We start from the raw sequence: 5,722 nt of genomic DNA, 5'->3' as shown, positions 1-5,722 counted from the left end.
AAAAAAAAAAAAAAAAAAAAAAAAAAAAAAAAAAAAAAAAAAACATGTTTAGCTACCAACTTTACTGTCACTGTGGAAAATTGCATAAACCAATATATGTAAGTGAATAATTTTACATATAGTTAGTGTCTTTTCTGATTAAGAGAGTCTTTTAAAGAATATATTAATTATGCATCTTATGTATCCTATGTGGCTAAAGCAGCTCTGTGAATAGAGACCTGCCAGTTGTTTTGTTAAAATAACAGAGTGCAGCTGTGATTAAAAAAAAAAAAAAAAAAAAAAGAATGAATACAGCCTATCTGGAAGAGCTGGAGGAGGTATCAAGAGTTAATGTTTTAGTTTGCAAATATAAGAGTTTTGGGGGAGAATATCAGCTCAGGCAAATGTGTGGGCCACAATGGAATGAAGGTTACCTATTTGCTAAAATGTTTCCAAACTCGGACTTTCCAAGTGAGTGGTAGATGTGCTTGGGAAAGTCACCCTTGAAACCAAAGAGGGGAGGATGCACACCAAAAGAGAATCTGGTTTTTACATTGTAGTTGTAATGGCAACAATCACTGTTGCCAAATGTAAACTTCTTAGGTTTGTAAAACCCCAATTAACACCACTCTCCATAGATAAAAATGTACATTTGAAGGAAATAGTTTTACAATCGAACTAGAGATTGTCCTTGCCTCTCAGAAACAAAACGGAATGTTATCTGTCCAAGAAAAAACACTCTTTGAAAGTGCTTTCCCGAATCGTGTTGAGTCTTCAGTGTGTCAGTGGGCAGGTCCCGGCTGTGCTCTCAGCTTTGTGGTCTCCTCCGGGCCTCTGGGAGTGGCTTTGAATGGGACGGCTTCACAAAATCTCCATGAAAATTGGGAATTGTCAGAGTAATTTGCCATTTACTGACTTGCTCTCTATGCCTTTTGTGTTTTGATCAATAAAAACTTAAATCCTTTACCCAGTTTAGTAACAACCTATTCTAAAGCATTATATTCCCCCTAATGTTTTTCGAGTTCTGGTTGTCCAGTTATCCATTTTCAATGATATTCATTTTAAAAGGTTAACAAACGAGAAACTAAACCAACCATACAAATAACAGCCCAAAGAACACTTTCCAAAATGTGTTGCTGTAGTGCCATTTCAAATTTAATATTCATGCAGAGGAAAGCTAAAGGCCACCAAACCAGGTGGATAAAATAGTACTGCATTTTATGACTCATTCTTAAATGAAATCTCTTAAATATTGCTAATGAAGCCAGCTCCCCAGCCACAGCCTTGGCGGGCGCCCTTTCGAGCTGCTTCAGTTCCATTTCCCTGTCTAGCAATTTGCCCCAGGCCCCTATTAAATGAATTATCACGGCCCCTAAATCATCTCTGCGGGGGTTTCCTCTAATCCCATCAAGACACTTACACTCCCTTTCTTCCCTCCTGGTGACATAATGAATGATTATTTCATGGGGAGCAGTTAAAGAGGCCCCTCTGGAAGAGGGGAATGCGCGCGGCCCGGGGCGGAGGCGCGGGCTGGGCCGCGGGGAGGCCTGGTGGGCACCAGCGCCGCCTCGGGCTGACGGGGACAAAGAGGCCACGCGGCCACCAACTGCCCTCCTGGCCGCCCGAGGTGGGGGTGCCCGCGAGCGGCGGGCCGAGAGCCTCCAGCTCCAGGCCTCCCCGTACGGCCGGCCCGGGTAGCGACTCCGGGAGCCCAGGAACGCAGGGCAAGGAGAGAGAATATAAATGTTTTCCTTAACCAGAGGAAACACTGCACTCACAAACCACTTGCGGAATAGATTAAGCTAATTTATTAAATACAGTTTGCCTGGTGACTGAGCTGAGCTGAGTAATGATTTACAATTAAAAAAAAAAATAAGAGAAAGTCAGGGGCCACCGTGGCCCTAATCATGGGGCCATGGCAGCTCCGACGAGGCCGGGGCGCCCGTCCCGGCGCTGGGTTTGGGACCAAGGGTGGCCTTAGGCCTGCGACATTGGTGAAGCTTCGCAGCCGTTGCGGAGCCCAGACCCCCAGCTCCGGGGAAGTGGCGTCCAGAAGAGAGCTGGGCCCTGGGCGGGGAGCCACCTCCAGGGAGTCAGGCAGAAGGACCCTCTTCCCCAGAGGAAGGGGTGGTTTGGGGGCGGTGTGTGCCTGTGTGTGTTTTACAAGTTGTTTCTGAGGCTCTCAGACCTCCCTTCGCATACCAGTGCTGGGTCTTCTGACAGTGAAGTAACATAAAACAGTTTCCAGGAAATTTTGTAAATTAAACTCGAGGACACGTGTCTTGAGCAGCGATTCTCAACAGCGTTGGCTGCCAGCAACCCTCATTTCATAATAAATCCTTCCTAATGCCCAGCGTGGTGGCTCACGCCTGTAATCCCAGCTCTTTGGGAGGCTAAGGTGGGAGGATCTCTTGAGCCCAAGGGTTTGAGACCAGCCTGGGCAAAACAGTGAGATCCCATCTCTACCCAAAAAGTACAAAAATTAGCTGGGCATAGTGACGCAAGCCTGTAGTCCCTGCTACACAGGAGGCTGAGTCAGGAGGATCACTTGAGCCTGAGAGGTCAAGGCTGCAGTGAGACCTGATTATGTCATTGCACTCCAGCCTGAGCAACAGGGTGAGATCGTGTCAAAAAAAAAGAAGAAAGTTGTAATATCTTTTACTATTCCAAATAAAAATATTGAATAATATATCCTACATGTGACTTAGAAAAAGAGAAGACAGAAGGAAGAAAACAAAGAAAGGCAAAAACATAAGGCCCTAACTATAAACAAGAACACATAAAGTATAATATAACAAAAATATAGTATAATACATGTTTCAATGGGTACATGCTCCATCACGACAACTAAGGAATGAAGTAATCAAATAATCTCACGCCTTTTTTTTTTTTTTTTTTTGACAGGCTCTCACTCTATTGCTCAGGCTGGAGTGCAGTGGTGTCATCTTGGCTCACTGCAGCCTTGATCTTTGTGGGCTCAAGTGATCCTTCCACCTGAGCCTCCTGAGTAGCGGGGACTACAGGCACGTGCCACCACGCCCAGTTAATTTTTGTATTTTTTTGTAAAGATGGGGTTTTGCCATGTTGCCCAGGCTAATCTTGAACTCCTGAGCTCAAGTGATCCTCCTCCTCCCAAAGTGCTGGGATTATAGGTGATCACATCACTTTATAACACATGTTGATTTAAGAGAAAGCTTTCAGTTGATTGTTATTGACTCTTTTTCTTAATAAGCAACATTATGAAATAAGGGCTAAATAAGGCTATTTACTCACACATGTAAAATCATCCAAATGTGACAGCTATGGTTGGGAGAACACAAAGCCCAAGAGCTGCATTGCATTGTTGTCCATAACATGATTTTCCAAAATGGTAAGAAACTCTTGGTCAGCTTCCAGACAAAACTGTGTACATGGTAGTTGTATTCCTGGAAAATTTAATGTACATTAAAACTAAGTAAAAACACTTTGTGCTCATATGAAAAATGGAGCTAGAGATAATTATCAAAGGCTTTTTCACCTACATGAATATCTGATGGAACATTGGAATGTGTTCTAAAGGACCTGGAACAATTGTTTGAGTGCCAATGCACTGCCTTTTTGGGGTAGACATTACCCCCTTTGAAACTCGCTGGTCTAGAACATTGGTTTCTAAATTCTTTGCTTTAGAATTTCATGGAGAGCAGAACATTTTACATATGACATTAGAGGGTTTGCAGGCCTCTTAAAACCCATTCATAGATTCTCTATCAAGTCTATGTATTCTGAATTCTAAACCCTTTTGTACAGCAGAAATGGAAAGGCTAGAATCATAGAACAGGATGGAATCTTACCTGGATCCCCTGAGGAAAATCAGCTCATCCAAAGTCTGAAGAAGACTATATTCAAATTTTGAGTTTATTTGGTTATTGCAGGAAATTAGTGACTTTCCTGGAAGTGGAAACTAAATTACTTTAGTCTTTAAGGCAGCCCTAACACATTGTTTACTTCTACTCAACCTGTGATCACTAAAAACCCTAAATCTATTCTACTTGTTCTGGCTAAAAATGTTTGACCTTTGTACTTAGGCAGATAATTTTTTATATTGAAGTGTAGGGCTTTACATTAGTACCTAGTAAATGCCTTCTTGTTGAAGACGACCCTTTATCCCGGCCTTGTCTAGATGTTTTTAGATACCAATTTTGTCTTTGAATTCATAAGCTTTCCTTTCTAGTTCTCTGTCACCGCATGTCAAAATGTTATAATTAATTATTATAAAAAGGAAAACTGAGATAGAGGCCTCTTTTGCCAATGCTATGTCACTAGTAATAATAGGAATATGTTAACTTTCTAGTGTATATAGGAAAAGTCCCATTAGTTTGGTGTGTATATCATTGCATATTTAGAGCTGAAAAAATAAGGCAGTGTGCATTGTAATGGCACTTCCTTTTATGTTGTCAGAAACGTTTGATTTTTATTTAATTAATTTATTTTGAGATGGAATCTCACACTGTTGCTAAGGCTGGAGTGCAGTGGTGTGATCTTGGCTCACTGCAACCTTCACTACCTGAGTTCAAACGATTCTCCTGCCTCAGTCTCCTGAGTAGCTGGGATTACAGGTGTGTGCCACCACACCCAGCTAATTTTTGTATTTTTTTGGTAGAGACAGGGTTTTATCATGTTGGCCAGGCTGACCAACCCGCCTAGGCCTCCCAAAGTGTTGGAATTACAGGTGTGAGACACCATGCCCAGCCTGATTTTTATTTTAAAAGTCTTTTTTTAGAAGATTGTTGTTCCCCACTCTCAATGCTGGGATTTTGTCAATTCTAAAAATAATATTGTACCAAATTTAAATATGTTTTATAAGAAGTTTTTCACAACCCTGCCATTTTAACATAACTGTTTTTATTTTTCCACTTTTCTTTCCACAGCTTCTACTTTTTGTTTAGGCTTTTACGTATTGCATGCCCAATTTTCTACGACTCTTTCTAGTTCCCTGTTAGAAACGGGTGTTAGCCTGGATTTATTCTTAAGCACGTGCAATTGAACTAAAACAAGCAACCGAGCATCTTCCATACAACTTTGCCTAAGTGGGCTGACAAGTGGGCTGAAATCTTTGTAGGCCTTACAGAAAGTGATCACTATAGAAAGGAGGTAGAACTGTCATGTGAACTTAGCAGCTCACTTTTTAAAGAATCATCAAACATCAACATAAGTCAGAAGTGTATGGGAGGCAATGGGGTCTTGAGCTGCGATTTAGAAAGCCCTGAAGTTGTGATTTGGAACATTTTGGTTTAGGCAGCACAGTCGAAAGTCTGTGTCTTCAGTTCTGCTCAAGAACAGGGTGAGGGGGTAGGAAAGGGTGGTAGAGAAGGCATTTTAATTCATTTTTGGTTTTGGAGGGTGCTGGGACAGTTGGGGAAATCACCTCCTCATTAGAAGCCCGTTACAGGCAGGGCACAGTGGCTCATGCCTGTAATCCCACTACTTTGGGAGGTTGAGGCGGGCGGATCACCTGAGTTCAGGAGTTTGAGACCAGACTGGCCAACATGGTGAAAACTCGTCTCTATTAAAAAATACATATATACAAAAATTAGCCAGGCATGGGGGCGTGTGCCTGTAATCCCAGCTACTTAGGAGGCTGAGGCAGGAGAATCACTTGAACCTGGGAAGCAGAGGTTGCAGTGAGCCGAGATCGCACCATTGCACTACAGCCTGGGTGACAGAGTGAAACTCCGTCTCAAAAAAAAAAAAAAAAAAAAAAAAA

At 42.2% G+C, this 5,722-nt stretch overlaps 1 long non-coding RNA gene across 1 annotated transcript in view; it reads right to left on the bottom strand.

Moving 5' to 3' along the window:
* Positions 1-612: 612 nt before the first annotated feature.
* LOC111544408 overlaps positions 613-5,722 on the bottom strand; it is a 79,971-nt gene continuing 74,861 nt past the window's right edge. The window contains exon 2 of the long non-coding RNA XR_002732155.1: positions 613-849. This is a non-coding gene — a long non-coding RNA (uncharacterized LOC111544408). The remainder of the gene's footprint in view (positions 850-5,722) is intronic.

This window comes from Piliocolobus tephrosceles, chromosome 4 (genome assembly GCF_002776525.5).
Source record: "Piliocolobus tephrosceles isolate RC106 chromosome 4, ASM277652v3, whole genome shotgun sequence".
Lineage (NCBI taxonomy): Eukaryota > Metazoa > Chordata > Mammalia > Primates > Cercopithecidae > Piliocolobus > Piliocolobus tephrosceles.
The sequence above is the reverse complement of the archived record's forward strand: the minus strand, read 5'-3'. Positions and strand labels throughout refer to the sequence as shown.